Raw genomic sequence first — 21,924 nt, forward strand, 5'->3', positions numbered from 1 at the left:
AAACAGCTTGGGACTGGCACAAAAACAGGGACATTGACCAGTGGAACAAAACAGAGAACCCAGATATAAAACCATCCTCATATAGCCAACTAATCTTCGACAAAGCAGACAAAAAAATATTGTCCATTTTTTATACTCAAAAATGCTTGCATGGTGGACTATTTGAAACGTGGAATGTATTGCCATCATATCTCAACTAAAACTGAGAAAGACATTTAAAACTCCATTTAAACATCTTGACTTTCATGCTGTGACTTGGAAATTGATACCTACAGAAAAAAAGAAAAGAAAGTGAAAAAAAAGAAGGCAGAATGAAAGAAAGAAAAGAGAGAAAAGAAATTTCCACATAAAATGTACATTATCATGTGAAAGAGTAGAGATCTATTAATGTACAGAGAACTGAAGGCAAAATAAATCAAAGGTCAGGAAATAATACTTGTTTGGGGGATAAGAGACAAAAAAAGAAAAAGAAAGGAGTAAATATGTTGAAAAATATATATTGGCAGATAAGAAAGGGTTATCTGTTTGATGCTATCTTCAGAGGAATGGAGAACCATGGAGAATTTTAAAGCTGGAAAGTAACATTATTATATATATTGTAAATAGCTGTGAGGATAACTGGTAATGATATTATAAGAGGTAAGCCTGGAAGCAGGGAAAAATGTAAATCAGTAAACGTGATATTCTAACTTTTCTAATGAAAAATAAGGAGGAATAAATTTCAGTGACTGTCGATGGTTAAGAGAGAAAAAACTCAAGAAATATTTTATAGGTCTCTGAAACAAATTAGATGTTTGGTATTAGATTTTAAAATGTAATTATATATATGTGTATGTGTATATACACACACACACACACACACACACACACATTTTTCATGAAGTAGTGAAAGCCACTCTTGTCCTTTTCTTTTTTATTCCTGAGAACACTAAATTTTATGTTATAAAATAAGTACTTTTGTTGTTGTTGTTTGTTTTAATGAAGACTGAAGTTGCTGAAGATCCTCAACAAGTTTCACCTGTACACCTCCAAGTAGTATTACTACTGGGTTTTATTGTTAGCCAACAAGCTACACATGAAACTGAAAGAAGAACTGCAGAATGAGTAGCTTGGCGTCTTCTGAAAAAAGCTGGGTTCCACTCTTGTTAAGGTATCTTAAACATTCAATATTCACTATATTTAGTAAAACATTAATAATTTTCACATTTTAAAATGTAGTAATTTAACACACAAATAAACTCAAATCTCTAATAGATTCCTATATAGTTAGAATGAGTTGCTGAACTGAAGTCTTATGCATTAATTTTAATGTTGATTAATATTTTGAACTTTATATATTTATATTTTTAGTTCAGAATATTATGGGTGCAAATGATTTGGTTACATTCATTGCTTTTGTGCCATTTTGGTCAAAGTTGTAAGTGACTATCACCTAGATAGTGGGCACTGTACCCATTAGGTGTGAATTAACCCATCCCCTCCCCCCGACAACCTGCTGGATTTCCGATGAAAGTTATTTCCATATGTGTACATAAGTATTGATAGATTAGTTTTGATTTAATGGTGAATATATGTGGCGTTTGTTTTTTCATTCTTGTGAAACTTCACTTTGGAGGATGGTCTCCAGTTCCACTCAGGTTAGTGTAAGAGGTATTAATGTTCACCTTTTTTGTGGCTGAGTAAATATTCTGTGGCATAAATATACCACAATTTATTATCCACTCATGTATTGATGGGTACTTGGGTTGTTTCCACTTCTTTGCAATCATGAATTGTGCTGTGCTGCTACAAACATTTGAGTACAAGTGTATTTTTTATAGAATGTCTTTTATTCCTTTGGGTAAGTACCCAGTAGTGGGATTGGTGGATCAAATGATAAGATATACTTTTAGTTATTTGAATTATCTCCATACTACTTTTCATAGAGGTTGTACTAGTTTGCAGTCCTACCAGAAGTATATGAATATTCTTATCTCCCCACATCCATGCCAGCATTTATTGTTTTGGAACTTTTTATAAAAACCATTCTCACTGGAGTTAAGTGGTATCTCATTGTGGTTTTGATTTGCATTTCCCTGATGATTAGAAATGTTGAACATTTTTTCATATGTTTGGTGTCCATTTAGTCTATATTCTTTTGACAAGTTTCTGTTCACATCTTTTGTCCACTTTATAATGAGATTGTTTGATTTTTTTCCTGCTGATTTTCTTGAGTTCTTTATGTATTCTGGTTATCAGCCCTTTATTAGCTGTATAACATGCAAATATTTTCTCCCATTCTGTAGGTTGTCTGTTTGCTGTCATGGTAGTTTCCTTGGCTAGGCAGATGCTTTTTAACTTAATAAGGTCTTATTTAATTATTTATTTGTTTATTTATTTATTTTTGCTGTGATTGCTTTTGAGGTCTTCTTCATAAATTGTTTGCCTAGGCTAATGTCTATAAGAGTTTTTCCAACATTTTCTTCTAGAATTCTTATAGTTTCATAGTTAGGTTTAAGTCTATTATCCATGATGAGTTGATTTTTGTGAGGGGTGAAAGGTGCAAATCCTGTTTCAGTCTTCTACCTGTGGCTGCACAATTTTCCCAGCACTATTTATTGAATAGGGATTGTTTTCCCCAGTGTATGTTTTTGTCTGCTTTTTCAAAGATCAGATGGCAATATGAGGATGGTTTTATATCTGGGTTCTCTGTTCTGATACATTTGTACATTTCTCTGTTCTTGTGTCAATATTGTGCTGTTTTGATTGCTATAGCCTTGTAGTATAGCTTGAAGTCTGGTAAATTGATGCCTCTCCATATGTTCTTTTTGCTTAATGTTGAATTGCCTATACAGGGTCTTCTCTGGTTCCATATGTAGTATAGAATTGATAGATAAATTCTACAAAGTCTCTGGTTACAAAATCAATGCACACAAATCAGTAGCATTCATATATGCCAACTACAGTCAATCTGACAACCAAATCAAAGACTCAATAACTTTCACGATAGCAACAACAAAAAAATAAAATAGCTAGTAATATATTCAACTAAGGAGGGGAAAGACCTCTACAAGGAGAACTACCAATCACTGAGGAAGGAAATAGCAGAGGATGTAAACAGATAGGAAATCATACCATGCTCATAGATTGGCAGAATCAACACTGTTAAAATGTCTATACTACCCTAAGTGATCTATGGATTCAATGCAATCTTTATTAAAATACCAACATAATTTTTCACAGATCTAGTAAAAACAATGCTTTAAATTATTCTTACAAATTCCTTCAATGGATATTATAGCAGATGTTGTACATGCCCCACTCATATAGGCTCTTTACCTGTCTCCTTTGCCTGAGGATTTTGCCTCTAGTAAAACTGGATTTTCACCTCCATGAAATAATAGCTTAGATGGGTGGAGTAGAGCATTGGGAGGAAGGGGAAAGTTAATGTCATTGGGTACCCTACATGAGATGATACGAATGCTCCTTCTCAGTTTCTTAGTAGCATTCCGATCTATATTTACCTCTAGCAATAACTCACTCATCAATACATCCTTTGTTGACTTTTCTCTAGTCCTGTCTCACCTCTCTAATTCCTTATTTTTGCTTCCTGGTATTATTTACCAACTAAATTACCTGTGCTTAAACTCTCATTTTAAGCCTTATTTTGAGGAAATTTCAAATGAAGACCAGTGTCAACTGTCATTGATCTTGCTATAATTATGAGATTCCTTGATAGATATAAAAATAAGGAAAGCTATATGAGTTATAATCGTAAAATCCATGATGAAAATGGATATATATTCATGGAACTCCAGAAATATATTTGCCTAAATTGGAAATCAGTTAATCCACTAAATTGCTATTATTTATTACACTTAGTATTCAAGATTATTTTTCATGATTTCTGGAATTGCCTCTCATGTGTGCCTTTTCATTAATTTAACATTAATTAAAATCACATTTTCCATGGCTTCCTTCCTTTTGAAATATTGGAATGAATATTATGAGACAAAAAAATATTAATTTGGTAATGAAGAAATTATAAAACACAGCTATGTGGAATATCTCTTATCTAGGCATTTTAATAATTTAAATATAAATTTAATTTTGGTAGTGCATTTTCATTTTATCTAATCTGCTATAAATACAGCTCATAGATTTATTTGAGATAAAATATTATAGTAAAATACTATATGTCGTTTTCAAAATATTTGTATTTTGAAAACGACACAAAACTTATGGCAAAAGTTTAACCAAGACAATATTAATTTGATTTTTAATAATGATTGACAAAATTACCATATATTTCCATTTCTGAAACCCACTATATTTTTGAACAAGAGGACTTTTATAGTCAGTCCAATATTCCTTTGAAATTTTAGTCTGCACAATTGTTTTTAAGGGCTCACTAGAAACCAAGCTGGCAGAGAAAACTCTTTTCCTAAATATATCTCAATATGCTTAAATATTTGCTAGTATATGACTGTGAAATACACTTTGCATTTCATCTTATTCTATGCTTCTATGCACAGCATCAATTTACTTGTAATTTCAAAATTTATTTCCATTGACTTTCAGAGTTTGTGTGTATGTGTTGTGTTTTGCTTCTTTATTTTTTGAATAAAAATTTGATTGTCTTTTAATATTAGTGGTATAAGGAATTATTGAAACAAATTATTCTTGCTTCCATTGCAAATAAATGGTCCAGTTTCTGTGTTAATATGAAAACAATTATTATTTATATCAACTATGTCACAATATAACAGCTTTGCTTTGTAAATGATATACAAACTTGCCAATGAAAAAGAACAATTTTCAGTAAATCAACTATCAAGATTGAATTTATCAAATGCTTTTATTTTAATACAATTTTAATTGTACATTTTATAAAATTTTCTTATTAAAATGATCTTTACTCTTCTTGATTATATGGCTTCGAAATGTTGGAGATTTAAAGCTCTATTTGCATAAACCTAACCATGGTTGTCTATCAAATATTTTCCAAAAGCTTCTCAATAATATTGCTGTTTATTTTCTTTTCTATGGGGATGCAGCAGAGGCATTATGCAGCCAATAGGAAATAATTTGTCAGCCAAACCACATTCCAACTTAATTATGCCCACCTGGTACATAGGAACTCTACACATGTGCAAAGATTGGTGAAATGAATATGCTGTCTTTTTTAATGCAATCAACAGTGATGTGCAAATGTTTTTTGTTTTTTGTTTTTTTTTTTTTTTTTTTTTGCTTGCTGTTAAGTTTTATTAAAGGCAATGGAAAAACTAGCAGCAAAGTTTCCAAGAATCATAAAGAAGATTAAAACACAAAATATAGCAAATACTTCATAAAATCCATGAAGCACTCTAAATGTAGAAAATGCATCTTTGGTATATGGAAAGAGACAAAGTGCTAAATTATCTCAAAAATAAGTTTACAATTGTCTAATATGATATAAGGTGACCTATTCAAGAAAATATTTTTTTTCAAAGCTCCTTGCTTCAAATGTTATTTACTTGATGAATAAAGAGTCCAGTATTTGTTATCAGCATGCTGGATGTCAATTCTACTTTTTGCCTGGTACGTTATTTCACCTGAAAGCTGTTAAATGGCACACAGACATCTGTGTTGTCCTCCCAATTGAGAGTCCAAGTGGTCTGGCAGGCATTCAAAATGATTAGCAATAGAAAACCTCATTTAGAAAAGAGAAACATTCATGGAGACTTGAGTTCAGTGACTTTCCTTTGTGTCTAAACTGTAGGAATAAAAAAAGTTCCCATTTTTAAACATAAATAGCACACATCATGAGAATATTTGTTGATTGTTTTGATGCTTTTGTTAATGAATAACAGCTTTTTGTTTGTGTTCTCTCTAAAATGTTGGTATCTAACGGGCTTTGCAATATGACCATTATATTGTTTTCCAATTTTTTGTCACTTAGTTACCCATATATTATAAATCAGTAAATTAGATTATTTTGTTATTTACTCAAAATTTTTAAAGCTTTTCTTGAAAGTCTCAGCATTTTAATTTTCATGTTTTTCTATTTTACTGTCTGTTTTTAGACTTGGTTTCCAACAAGTTTTCTAGTGTCAGAACTCTGCCTAAGCTCTGCAAGACTTACACATTTAAGTTGTGATTACACACTGAAATTTTTTATCTAACTCTGAAAGTCTTAGATTCCATTATGTGATGTTCATTGATTCAATAATTCTTCATTAATTTATGTAATCTTTCAGTACATATTTGTGGAGGTGTAATTTAATGGTTTCCTCACAGACTATATTGCTTCAAAATATTCATCTTACTCTCTGTGAGATGATAATCTAAACCAATCATTCATCTTAGGCATGATCAGGTGACTTGCTTTGGCCAGTGAAACATGAAATTTATCACATCTGAACAGAAATCTGTTTATGGTTGACATGTTTTCTTTCTGCTCTGCCTTGATGACAGGAAAATGTTTTAAAGAGAGATTGCTGCATTGACTGGGGTCCTTGAAAAAACACAATAAAGAATAAACCCATGGCTAAAACACTGTGGTCATGCAGAGTAAATGAAAGTAAATCTTCATCATAAGCCACTGATATTTATAGTTGTTTGATATAGCTACATAGCATAGCTTATTCTGACTGAATGCAAGATGGCAAAAGAGGGCTCTACTTTCCCAAACAGAGTGTGTAGTGGAAAGTAGTTGTATACAAATCCTGGCTCCACTTTTTAAAGCATATTTGGTCTTGAGAAAATCACTTGATTCTGTGAGCTTCAGATTTTGCAGCTGGTAAAATTTATAATCATAAATACCTTAGTGGTCCTAGAAAAAATTAATTTCACTTTCAGCTACAATTATAATTATTTTAATATGTAGTTATGCACTCATATTAGCTGGAAAAAATTTTATACATGTCAATTACATGTGCCAGTTCAGAGAGAAAATAGAAGATTCTTGCTTCCTTATTCACATTCTCTGTCCCCTGTAATTAATGAAAGGTATGACATTGTATTGAAAAATTCTGGCTATTATTTGCAAAAGTGTCATGACTATGACATCACACGATTTATTGGATTTTCACAATAGAATCTTAGGAAAAGGGATAGAAAGGCTGATTGAATTTAGTTACAGTGACAACCCCATTGGCACCTAGCAATATTATGTGCAATGGCAATAAAGTAGAAACAGGACAACGCAAAACAGAATTCTGTAAACAAAACTCTCTCCTTGAAAAGGAGAAATATACTCTCTTATCAAACAACGATAGTAATCTAGCTGCTAATTTGAGAATGGTTTTTTTGATATATGTGATTTCAGTTCAAATTTTCTTCAGGAATATTTTTGTTTGGTCTTTTTATGGCATTTGACATGAAAAGTATGTGAAAACAGGTGCCATTGATATCCAGATAGGAAACATACATGAAAAAAGAAAAACAGTATGGTAAATTGGAGAACTGAAGCACCGGCGCAATGGGATGCTGGCTATTTAGTTCCAATTGTTTCTTGTGCCATTATTCTAGAATGAATAAATAATGATCTAGTCTCACTATATACTTCTGAGTTTTCGAAAGCAATAAAAATATGTATATTTATATGGAATATTCTTATTTTAAATATTGTCAAATATTTAAATCTTTGATAAGATATATTTCAGTCATATATAGAATAAACAAAGCACTACAGTCTTCAAATGCACAATTTCTAATTGTGAATTTATAGATTTATAATTACCAGTTAATTGAATTATATGGAAATATTTAATACTAAATATTTAATTATATGGAAATATTTAATACTAATTGGATTATATGGAAATATTTAATATTTGTTGATATTCGCTTAAAAGGTAGAGCTTTAATATCACTTTCTAGTATACAGCAAATCCATTATTTACACTTTGCAAGTAGAATAAATATTAAAATATTTCCCATTGCATGATAAGCTATTTTTTTTCTGGTTTCTTCTTCACCTTCTGATCTTATCATGTATCAGTCTTCTACATCCATATTTACTTTCTTTCCATTCCTTAAAACCATCAAATTTTTCTTCTAGGGGCTTTGCCAAATTTTTCTAGTGGAGAACTGTCTCTCAGGGCTTAAAGTGACTGATCACTGTTCATTATTTAGGTTCCAACTATTTAAGAATGACTTACCTGATCACTGTATCTAAATAAGCACTGTTACATTAACTAGGTTTTTGTTTGTTTGTGTGGTTTATTTTCATACCTCCTTAATATTTGGTCTTATTTTGCTTTTTATTTTTTTCAGTCTCTGACCACAAGAATTTAAGCTTGTGATATCAAGAAACTTTTCTAATTCTGATTATTTCCTATCTTCAGGTAGAAGAGAGCCTGAGGAGAGAGTGTGTGTGTGGGGGGGTGCACGCATGCATGTGCGTGCAAGCATTTTACTTAAGCACTGAATAAAATCCGTTTTTTGTTAATTTGTCTTTTCATACTGATGTCAGGATTAGATATGCAACATCCACCAACCAGTCTGAATTTCCTCACTCATTAATTGAAACTACATGTTGAAAAACTGAATTTTCTGCTACCTTAGTATGCTTCTCTTTCACCTTTCTTCTACTTAATGCATAGAATGTATTGGATTTGACAAGTGTTTATCTACTGGTGCTTGACATTATGAAGAACCTATGTGTTAGCAAGAATGACAAAATTTAAATATCCAGAAATATTTTATTATTTATGGTTGAGTGCCATCTATTTCACTATTTCATAATATTTGTCATTTGTCCAACCCTGGCTATAATCATTTCAAAAAATAGATAATAATAATACTAATAATATTTGTGACTTATCCCAGAGATTCTGTTAAAATTGGCCAGGCTTTAGAGTTAAACCTGTAGTGGTACTTATTAAAGCTTATTCGTGTTATTGTAGCCTGAATATGAAAACAACAGGCCTATTCAAAAAAAAGATGAGAACACTATAGATAAGTCTAATCAGGGAAAGAAGGCAATTCTGATTATTTTCATATTTTTACATTAAGAACATTAGAGGGAGGGAGCATGATATTGCAAAATATTTCAAGAATATATAGAATTTTTGAACCTTCATAAGCATTCTTCAAAAAAAAAATACTCATTTGAACTAGAAATTGCCTATATCTTTCTCTTATTGATACTATCAGGAATCACATAACAAATAAACTCCCAGTTTTCTCTAAGTCAAACTAATCTTTATCTTCTTTATAATTGTCATGTACCATGTCTAAAAGGTTAAGAGATAGTGTTTCTGGTGATACAACAAACTTAATTGTGCCTTCATTTAGTCCTAGCCCTCACATATCAGTAGTCTATCTATTTTGAGTATTTTAAAAAATAAAGGTATATCTGTTTTTGCTTCTTAGTTATTTATAATTTACATGTCCACATCCACATATGTTTAAGAAATACTTACCTGAGTTGGAAAGCTAAAAATATGTTTTATATTGTTTTAAAAAAGAAATTTTTTTCAGTGTTTCATAGAAGGTAAAAAGAAGTCATTAATGAAAAGAACTCTCTAAGCAACGGCACACAGTACATAATGCATATAATATGCAATACAATTTACCCAATACATATAGGAATACTAAAGTGGTAGAAATTGTTTATTAGTACCTATGCAAACTTCAAAATCCATCAAGATATTAGATGTCATTATTATGGGTTCCTATTGTAACATAATGAAACACCTTTTATACAAAGATATAAAGGGAAAAAAACATGGAACAAGAAAAAATATACTAAAGCTACTCTGAGTGAAGTAGAAATGACAGAAAACTGGAATATAAAATCGAAAGAAATGAATATATTTTTTCCTCCTCGACCACAAAAGAGATGAAACTTTTATCAACACAGAGAAACAATTTCTTCATTCATTCTTTTAATAAGTGCTTCATGAATATCTGCTATATATGATAAAGATGTATAGCACCATTCTTGGTTACCAGTAGCTAATACACTAGAAAGTTAAGACATAAAAATCAATTATTAAAATATAAAGTAGTACAAGCCATAAAATTGGTTCTACAGAATTGCTATAAGAGTTTGGAGGTGGGAGAGAAAGTAATCTTTGAAGTGTTTTTTATAGTAAAGAAAACAAGAATATAAAAAGAACAGTATTCTAGATAAATTCCAACTATTGTCATACAGAGCTATAATTCCTATTCAAAGAAATATCAGCTCCTTGGTTGGACTGAGTTAAGATCAATGCCTGTGAGCAAAGGAAAATAAATATTTATTGAATGAATGGAATCAATGAATTAATTTAAAAAGTTAAATTGGGGCAACCTACAGAACCATTTAAAGACAGACCTAAGAATTTAAACTTTATTCTAGAGTGGCATTTTAAGTGTTCTGAATAAGAAAGTATTTAATCATACAAATAATTTATGAAAATTGGCTGACAGTACACACAAGATAACTTAAATGGGGTGTTTTATGTAAGGAAGATATATGAGGAGTGAAAGAGAGAGAGTCTATGTATGACAAAGCATACTTGGAGGATGTGAAAGGTAGAGAGGGGCACAGGAATATTGTGTTTCTTGTTTTCATAAAATGAAAAGCAGATTCTACAGTGGTAAAATAGCTATGGCATTATTATGGAGAATTCAATAGAAAAGAAATAAAAACTACAGCTCATAATTTTCTTTTTTAATTTAAATAAGGCTGTTTGCCTCAGTTGCTTCCTCAATTATTATACTCACTTAACAACTACCTAGTGAGAAGAAAAATAATACAAACAACTCATTGGTAGAAAAATATCAAGTATCAAAAACATTAAGAAAATATATTGACAAGGAAAATATAAAGAAATAATGCTTAAGAAATATTTATCAAGATATTCCTTAGAAGTTAATCTTGAATTCTTTGCTATTATCAAAATATTGATTACTATGGAGGGAAATCAAACTAACAAAATACATTAGCCTGAATTTATATTTTTAGAAACATCTTATGATCTTCAGAACTTAACAAGTAATGATGTTTCTTGACACCAATCCCATTTTCTTATCCAATTGGCTGACAAAAGACCATATCATCTAATTGCTGGATTCACTGTGTACCACATGTATTTTGGCTATAATCAGAGCTGAAAACTATGAAACTTAGACCTTATCTGCAAAGAATGTGATTTTCTGGGTTTGCTAGGAGCCAAACAAGTATTAACTCTCTGTCAACATCCTTGTCCTGAAACAAAACAAAACAATAGCAACAACAAAATTATCTAAGATCCCTACTGCAAAACAATGAAGAGGAAAGGCAGCATGTAATTCAAGTCTTACATGTTGAGTCTGTGAAAATGTCAAATTCCTGCTAAGTTCTCTTTATGGGAAGCACTATGGGAGCCAGGGACTCTGAAGGAGCTCAGTACCTTAAAGAGAATGACAGTTGTCCTCGTTCCTTTTGACTGGCATCCGAACACTGATCTGGACATAGTTGAGTGTAGGTAAAAATGTCTCTAATGTCTTACTCAAGGAGGAGATTATTGGAGCAATTGTTCACCAGCAAAAAAAAAAAAAAAAAAAAAAAAAAGGATTTGAGTTCCCTAAAAATCTCTGGTATAGCCATTTTCCTATGAATGGACATACAAGTTGTTTACATTTTTCTTCCTGTATTTAAAATCATTCAACAAATCTTTACATGATTTTATTTCTATATGATAGATTCCCATTTGTGGCATTCCTTAAAATTCCTTTCAATCAAATCTGTAGCAAAGCATCAACAATAATGTACGAAAGCTAGCCTATACCTACCATCATTGGCAGTGATCTTATTAGGACAAAATTGTCCTAAAAATTTTATATTTTTCCTATATGATCAATATAAATATATATCACTCTTCTATTTATCACTCTTCTATTAATCACTCTTCTATGAAGTTATTTTTTTTATATATAAATGATCTGGATTTTTCTTCTTAGTAATTTATATGCTCATGTATTTTTTACTCAATTGGCTATTCATCTTTACCTGGTCAACTTAAATAAATTTAAATATTAGGAAGATAAACTCTTCATCAGATATATTTTTGTCTTCAATAAAGATTTATTTAATAACTTTTTGAACCAGTATGAGAAAAAAATCATCTTGAAGACTGGATTAGGGCCATGATTTTTCAAATAGGTGATTCTTCCCCAGTGTCTGTGACATTTGGCAATGTCTGGAAACATGGTGGTCTCAACTGGGAAATGGTGTGTGTCACAGGGATCTAGTTGATAGAGGCCAGGGATGCTGCTAAAAAAAATGTAAGACAGCCACCCCTACCTCCCAATGAAGAATTGTCTGGCTCAAGTGCCAAGGTTGAGAAATCCCGGGTTAAGAAAATATACAAAATTTACACAAGGGAATGATTATAGTGAATAACAGAGGAATCTTGGCTGCATAAAAAGGAAAGTGAAGATGTAAGAAGGAATACACACCATGAAAATACTATAACAGAAAGCTAGTTCACATTTTTCAAATTGGTCTCAGATATTTTGTTTCAATAATGTTTTTCTGTATGCCTATATTAATATTTTATTGATTTAATCAGAATGGTTTTATAAGGCACTCATCTTGGAAGGTAAATTCTCATCATTGCTTATATATTTTTTTATTCTAGGGAACTTGTTCTAGCATGTAAACTTTAACATCCCTTTCTTTAAATTTAAACATAACCTAAACAATACAAAATCACATGAGTATTAGCATTTATGCCTGCAATATATCAGAATGTATATGTTTCCCACCTGAATTCTTAGAGACAATATTCTTAGGTTCTTATATAATTACATTTAAACTCTGCATTATAAATGTCAATAAATTTTAAAAATTTCATCATGTGGTTACTAGACATAATTGTCAAATTTATTACCAAACATGTGTACACTCTTTGCTGTTATTATAGAATGATTTATTTATATATTATCTTAGGTACTCACTGATAAAGTAAACACAGACTATAGAAATTTTTATAAATTGGGATGAGTTACAAATTATCTAATTAATACTAGTTTTTTTAGAGTCTTGGTTTTCCCAAGTATATACTTATATCATAATCCACAAAAAAATTCTCTTATTTTATTTTCTTCTGGCAATGCTAGGCCCTTCAAAACAATGTCAAATAATAATGCTGAGAGTTCTAGCACTCTCAAGTTCTGATAGTTAATAAGAAGATGCATTTTTATGTTTCCTGAAGAAAGAAAATGTTAGCTGTTGTTATTTGGAATTGATAGTATTAAGTACATGTCGTTTTATTTTATTTTCATTTTATTTAGAATTTTGATAAAGGATAGTTATGGATTTCAGTAAATGACATTCATATAATAGCCTGAGCACATTTTTATCCATTTAATTTTTTGGCAATTTGTTTCTTAGTATAGGTTCATTTTTTAGTTTCTGGGAAAATGTTTTTGTAGCAATGTATTTTTCTCTTGATTTATTGCTAGCTTCTCTTAGGTAATGTTCAAAATAATTTTTGCATACATATCTACATTGATTAATCTATAATATTTTGTGTATTATATATCATATTTTTGACATTAAAGTTATGCTAACTTCATACATTGATTTGCAAAGAATGCCATTTATTTTCGATGGCATAGAAGAATTTATGTAATATTAGACTTATTAGCTCTTTAAAATTTAGGTCTATCAGACCTTAATGGCATTTTCAATGGGAGATCTTTACCCTTGTAATTTGTTCTGTGAATATTTTTCTATCAAAGTTTCCACTTCTTGAATCATGTTTAGCAATTTTTTTTTTGTTTTGAGTAATCCATTTCCTCTAGCTTTAGGAAATTACTGATTCATCATGTATCTTTTTAAAACCTCATAATAATTATATACTGCTGAATGATAATTACAGAAATGTCCATTACTATTTAATTCCTTGTGTTAAATGAACCACTATAGGATAAGCCATAAAACAAGAGATGGCCATAATTTGGAAATCCTTGATATGCTACAAAGCCCTAATTTGTGTTTTGTTGTCAATTTGTTTTCCTACTGTAGCATGTTAAAGTCATGACTAAATGTTCAAAGAAAGGATCTCCTTCTTCAAATCACACTGGCTTATAGTTAAGAGGATTCAGTTTCCTTTTACTGAAAATAATTTGATATTTTACTTGCCTTCCATGATCGCACAAATAGATACTTTCAAATATATAACCTTAGGATCTTTCAAGAGAAAATAAAAAATGGAACGTGCTGTTATTACTAAGTGCTATTATCATTGTCATCAATACAATCACCCTTCAAATATGAATAACTTCACATAAAAGTTTTTTTGAATCACAATAGGTACTATTATTGCTTTGTAGTGATCTGTCTGTTATGGAATATAGCTGATAATTATCACTCTGAAGTAAAATGTCGTTCTTTGTGCATTATCTTGTTTGAAATGCTTTGGTATGACAGAACACAGTAAAATTATATTACAGTGCTGATATTAAAATCATGACATTTCTGATATGTATGAAAAATACAATGTTTTACTTTGTCACTCCCAAAAGTATTGTCTTTAGTTGGTGATTTTCTGTTGAAATTTACCAGTAAATCTTTTAATGTAAGAAATAACTGCCAGAGAATAATGGTACAAAACCAGTTAATATATCTTATAATGTCTATGACTTTTTATTCATTTTCAGTTATATTACTATATTAATTTAAATATTGGAACACATTTAGAAGTGTTAATTGTCTTCTTTGGCTAATGAAGCTGTCAAAAATTTAATTTAGCTCAATAAAACAATGACTATACAAGTTTTTGCAAGACATATTCTATTCTATATGGTGTTTGGTTTACACATATGTAAGATGACACAATCATGTTTCTTTTGATTATCCAATCATATTATCTATGACTTAGCTGATCCGACAAGTCAGAATGTACAAATTAAATAATATAATTCCAATAGATTATAATGAAATGAAACAAGTATTACTACTTCAGGTAGGCCAAGCAAAGTTTGAAAGACAATGCTAACCAAAAGAACCATGTTCTGACACATCAAACAGAAAGAAAATCTTTATGTTCGTATGGAAATTAAGAGAATATAAAAATAAAAACTGTATGTCCATAATCCAATAGAAAGGAGTGAAAAGTGTTAAATTACTCATCCAAAAGTGAAAAAATAATAATCAAAAATAAAAAATAAGTTATTGAATATTTATTATGTGTTTGGTATTCTAAGTGTTCTATATAGATTATCTCAAATAACCCCTAAAATAATATAGGGTAGGTGATATTATCATACTCATATAAAATTGAGCAACCTGATACTTAAAATAGTGAGAGAAAAATAAATGTGACCAGAATCAATCTATCTACAAATTATAAAATCATTTTTTAACTCAACCCTGCTTGACACAGTCATAATATCAGTCCCTAGCAATACTAGGATTTACATTCATGTTTATTATTTGTCCTCAAATAAAAACAGCAAGGTATGTGCTGTTATCCCCATTATACAGATATGTAAAGACAGTTTTGGACAGAATAATTGTTCAGGTTCGTGCTAATAATTAATAGAGACATACTGTAACCCAGGTCTTTATGACATCACAGCTTCTTGTTATGCTTCAGCAGAAATTCTTTTCAATAGGGAAGGATTTGAGTTTCAGGACTTAAAAATGAGCATAAAAAAGAAGAATATGAAAGTGAAGTATTTCTTTGAATTTAAAGATCCTTATCTACAAAATTAAAACAAATATCATCTACTTCAGTCCAATGTTGCAATGCTTAAATGAGAAAAATGTATATAAAATATTTAAATCCTTAGGGGCATGGAATAAATGCTAAATAAATATTGGTTTTTATTATTATCATAAGTATCCATGAGATTAAAGAACCAGCTATACTGTAGGAAACACACACACGCACACACACACACACACATCCATGGAGCTGATCATGGATTGCTTGTATACTTAGAACAACAAATGAGATCATGAAAATATGAAAAATGTCTACCAGAGAGTCTGGAACACTGCAGGTACATAAAAATATAATGCTTTATGAGAATTAAGCCATGGAATTTTCCAAGGGCATAACATTCTTGCATTGAGGTATTATATTATTGGCCTACTTCCTTATCAGGATTCTAAAGCTGAGCCTTTCTGCTGGCACTATCTGTTTTTCACTACAGATGCCCAGGACATGTTCCTTAATTCAGATGTATAGATAGGCAGATGTGGAAAATACATGTGTGTACATGTGTGTATACATATATACACACACACACACACACACACGTGTATATACTTACATCTCCCTAACACTCTAGCAATCAATTCTTTCACTATTAAAAAAATTGGTAATTAGTCTTTTTATTCAAGGAAAGGCTTAAAAGGCTTTATTAAATAATATAAGTAAAAGAAACAAGAAAAGAAGGAGTTGTCAAAATAAAGAAGATCCCTAAAGGAAAATAAATGCAGATGTGAAAACTAAAGGATAACCAGTCTATTCATAATTATACAGAAATAATAAGACTGTCTAATTCCTGATAGAGAATTATTTAAGCTAGAAATACAAAACAAAGAAAATGTTTCTGTCAGTGCTGGAGTAACCCCTGAATAATTTATAGCTGCCTTTCTTTAGGGAAGCAAGTAATTATTTTCCAACCTATCAGCATAGATTATCAGGTTTGTGCACTTGTATAAAATTGCCTTATTGTATTTAGTATTATGATTTGTGATTTTGTTGCTATTCAGGGACTTTATTATGAATTAAATGGCTTACAGAAGGTCATATTTAAAGACTTCAGAATTCTAGTGAAAAATTTCTTCTAAGTTGCTAGCATGAAATCTTGTCAATGACTTTTGTGCTTTAAAACTATATTTATCATCATGATTTCATACTCGCAAACCCAATGCTAAATATTTATTTTTATTTTTACAAATTTCATAACACTTTTCTCAGAATAAAAATATAATATTTTGGTTAATGTAAGTAAAAATAGCCAAATCACTTTTATTTTATTTCAGAATTTTATGGGGGTACAAGTGCTTTGGTTACATATATTGCCTTTGCATTGCCAGAGTCAGAGCTACAAACATGCCCATCCCCCAGACAGTGTGCTCCACACCCATTAGGTGTGAATTTACCCATCCCCTCCTCCCCCAAACTATTTTGACCAAAACCCAATGGATGTTACTTCTGTATGTGAATATAAGTGTTGCTCAATTAGTACCAATTTAATGGTGAGTACAGGTGGTGCTTGCTTTTCCATTCTTGTGATTCTTCACTTAGAAGAATGAGTTCCAACTCCATTCAGGATAATACAAGAGGTAGTTCACCTTTTTATGGCTGAGTAGTACTCCATGAAATACATTTTATTAATACAGTCATGTATTGATAGGCACTTGTTTCCACATCTTTGCAGTTGTGAGTCGTGCTGCTATAGACAGATTATCTGTTTCTATTTGGTTACTTTTAAATGAAGTTATAGGAACTTGTTCAGTAAGGGACATGTGTATAGAATAGAATTTATTTAAAGTTTTATTTTATAATGTTCTATTTTTTCTGGAAGACTAACATTTGGGAATCATTTTTGAAATCACATTGTGTGTGTGTGTGTGTGTATGTGTGTGTAGTAGAAAATAAATATTTTTGTATCTCCCAAAATAAAAGTTTAATTTTACTAGCACCAACATAATAAAATTTGGAGGTAATGGCTTCTCTATTTGATGAATAAAAGGCACATAATCCATTCATCTTTGTATGTATTTCAGGAACAGTTTCACCTAAAAGTGCATATGCATTTTATTGTAATTTGATGGGTTCACAGAGTGCATTGACTCTGATGGCTGAATGCTGAATTGAACTCTCAATTTGAAGTCTTTTGAATCCCTAATGAATTCCATAGTACCATCACCATCGATCAGAGCTGTTTCCTTTTATTGTTGCTCATGTTCAAGTCATCATAAAATCACAGTGACTTGGCAAAGTAGGTAATGTGAAACATTCTATGATTGAAAACGCTAATGGTCTAATCATTAGTTTGTATAAGTACAGTATCCTCAGTTGTGTTTCTTAAGCATTTATCATTTTAAAAATTTAGAAAATGTATTCAATCACCAGCCATAGCTCACTGAACCAAAATGTTCAACAATATATCACACTGAAGACAGAATAAAAAATAACAAAGTGTCAAGATTCTTTTACAATTTGTTTAGTCACAAATTTATGTCATTTTTTGTCTTTGACTCTTTCCTTGCTAAAAAAGGAATTTAAGCTAAAAATACATTTCAGTAATATGCAACACAAATAATTTCTTCTAATCAGGAAGGTGTTTTTAACTGGCTCACACAGGTATTCTATACTGTTACATCTAAGATTTTTCTCACGAATTTCTAGGCACATGTAGAATTAGTAAAATAGCTCCTACTCATTCTATAAAAAGAAACATAATGACAGCATTTTTCTAAATCTTTTAGCTGGGAACTGGATCCAAGGGGTATTAAAACTTTGTTGCAAAAAGCCGTTCATTGGAAAAACAAATTTATGAAATAAAACTATATTAATCTCTATTATAAGACTCTTCAGAGCCTCCATGTTTCCTAGGTGCATCAGAAATCTTATAGAGTGTACAGAATGCAGAGATTTATTACTTTACTTGAATTTTAAAATTTATATTTTCAAAAATTATTTTCATAATGCATCTTTTAAAAAATATGTTATGCAAATGGAACTTGGGGAAAGAGGTTTTGGAAAAGACGGTATAGAACAATAGCATCTAAAGACAAAAACTATTCATGCTTAAGTTCTATTTGTAAATCTATCTTCAAAAACCTCTGTTCTTCTTTCTTCTATTTTCTTCATTCCAGAAACAGTAGCATAAAGGTTTGATCAAGTTTGACCATGTACAAAATGACAGCATGATGTGGTTGCAGCACCCCAGTGCCTCTTTATTCCCCATCGAGGCAAACTCTAATCTAGTGTTATGAAGAGTTCTATTTACGGTGAGAAATCTGTTCATACAACCCAGAACATTAGGATCTCTGGCTTTTATAAACTTTTACAGCTCAGTGGAATGGAGGAGAGACATATTTTTTGGACATTCAATCCATAGTGAATGTTTGGGTTACTGGTACATGCTTATCTGTTCTGCCACAATTACAGAATCTGTTAATTCATATTTCAATTCTTACACCAATATTGGACCTATTTAAAGGTGTCAGTCAACAGGCCTGGCTTAGGTCTAATACAAATCATCAGAGCTGGAGCCACACACATACAAAAAATGATATTTGCACATGACGGATGGCTTTGATCTAAAATATAAACATTTTGTTGGAGGTTGTCTTGGTAGTGATTTATTTCTTTGTATGCTTGAGTTTTTGTTTATATATTTTTATGTATTAGATGCATAATCAGGTTTAATTAAATTGTATTTGTTATAGCAAGATACCCAGCTATACAGATACTCACACCTAGATTTCTAACAATATATGGCTGCAATCTGAGAAAATATACCCTGAACTCAACACAGCAACCAAGGACAAAGTGTAGTCTGATGTGGGATTCAAGGAAGAATTGTAGAGGGAAATCAAAATGTATATACTGAATGATTACATTATCTTAATGGATGCTGGAGATAAATGGTGCACCTCTCTAAGGTCAAACTCTACTCCTATTCACTTGATCCTCTTTAATTTTTGCATCAGCAATCACCTCTATTTTATCAGTTACAGCAACAGAATTACTATATTTTCAGAATTGAAAATAAAGTCTCCTCAGCTCACTTTCTTCAAATGTTAAACTTTTACTTTTCTTCTTTAAAAGAAAATTGTTTAAAAAATGTGTTTATATTCTCTAATTCTTCTCATCCATTTTCTTCTATATATACTTCAGTGTGCTTGTTACTACTCTCACCTACTGAATCTTCCTCTCAATCCATCAGTGATGTTACTGATGCTTTAATATAATCCACCGGCCAGTGGATTCTTCTCTTACTTGACATGTCAGCATGAATTACCAAAAGAGAACACTCTCTTCTGCTTGAAATAATCCCTTTTACTTAGATTCCAAAACCTCCATTCTCCTGATTTTTCTCTTATATTGCTAGTAGTTTCTACTGCTGATTCTTCCAGCATTTGTAACATTGGAGATTTGCGGTACTAAATTCTCACACCTCTTCTCTAACATTTACTCTCTAAGTGTGTTTTAAACTAGTTACATAGCTTTTAAACACTATCTGTAAACTGTCAACAAAATAATGCCTCAAATAGAGTACTCTTCCTTGTATATCCCTAATTTAAATTCTTTGATAATTCCAAAATCTGTGTCATACCTGAGTCTGCTTCTGATGCTTGCTTTTTATGTCTTCAGACATTTTTTTTTGTTTTGCACTTTTGCTGTGCCTTGTAGTTTTTTGTTGAAAGCTAGGCATAGTGTGTAAGGTACTAGGAACTGAGGTACATAACTTTATAATGTGATGTTTTACATTAATTGGACTAGTAGTTAGGAAGCATTTAACTTTTACTGAAATTATAAGTGCCAGAGGCTTTAATTTACTCTAGTATCCTGTCTCCTCAACTGGTTCTATCTCCCCCCACCCACCCCCAAAGGACTACTTCTCAAATAGAATTGGTGCATTGCATCTCTTTCAGATATAATCCACTACTATTATACTGGATCCTGTAGTCATACTGATGTGGTCAGGGAAGGAAAACATTCTACATCCCTATGATTAGGTCTCAGTCTTTTAGCTTGTGTCCCTAGCCTGTAACTTTCATCAGTGTTTCTTAGCATTCCCCTCCTCCTTAGATGAGACAGGAAGAGGAGAAGGGGCTGGTGTTGGATAAATCCCCTTCCCTCAGATTGAGTCAGGCTCCGGTAAAGCCTTTTTCCCATAGAAAGTAGGTTGTTGTTATGGAGAACATTCTAGGCATATAGCACAATGGTTACTTTTCTTCTCCCTCTGCCTGAATCACGAGGGGATCTTTCTTGTATCTTTACAGTGAGATACCAGTGGCTTCCTGGAGGTAAATCCATCAAGTTCTGGAGATCCATGTAAGACTGTTACCTCAGGAGTTTCTTATTCTCACCATAGACCACACTCAGCCTCCAGATATTCATCTTAATTACCATTTAAGTGTTCATATCAGTTTTTGGCTCCAGTGGCTTCTGTTACATGTAATTAAATCTTGGCTGTGACACATCTGATTTTCCTGTCTCTCCAGATTTTGGAGTGACAGTTTGCCCTGTGATCTTAATTCTCTGATAAGATCAAGAAGTATTGTTGTTTTTCAGTTTGTTCAGCTTTTTCCTGTTCTAAGGCCAGAGTGACAGACTTCAAGATAAGGAGGAACTAAAACTGAAATTTGTATATCAAAAATTTATTCAACATCTCCACTTACATTCTACATGACTTCTGAAATCAACTGCCCCAAAACAAAGTCTGATCTCTACCTACCATCCTTCAACCTGCTTTCCCCCCCAGTTTTTATAGCACAATTAAATGGCAACTCCATCCTTATGTGTGCTCAGACCTTAAATCTTAGTGTCATGTGTTTTTATCTCTATCATAACACATATATATGGCATTAGAAGACTGTCTATTTTATTACCTCCTTCACCACACTGCTGATCCAAGCATCCATCATAACATAGATTATTGCAAGAGCCTCCTAACTGGCTTCCCGGCTACTGCCCTCACCTACCTATAGTCTACTGTCAAAACATGAGCCATACTAGAGCTTTATCAAGGATGAGTCAAATTATATTACTCTCATTTTCACAATCCTCATATTTACTGCTTGACTATGAATAAAAAACAAAAGTCCAACATTACATGAATTTCTATCCACTACTTCTATCATACCATCACTCCACTCAGCTCCAGCCACATGTCTTCTGTGCTACTCCTGGAGAATACATCCATGTACACACCTTGTTTGGGGCCTTTCCGTTTATTCTTTCTGTCCTATATTGCCTCAGAGGTTTGCATTACTTGATCTCATACTAT

The sequence above is a fragment of the Microcebus murinus genome, chromosome 15 (genome assembly GCF_040939455.1).
Source record: "Microcebus murinus isolate Inina chromosome 15, M.murinus_Inina_mat1.0, whole genome shotgun sequence".
Classification (NCBI taxonomy): domain Eukaryota; kingdom Metazoa; phylum Chordata; class Mammalia; order Primates; family Cheirogaleidae; genus Microcebus; species Microcebus murinus.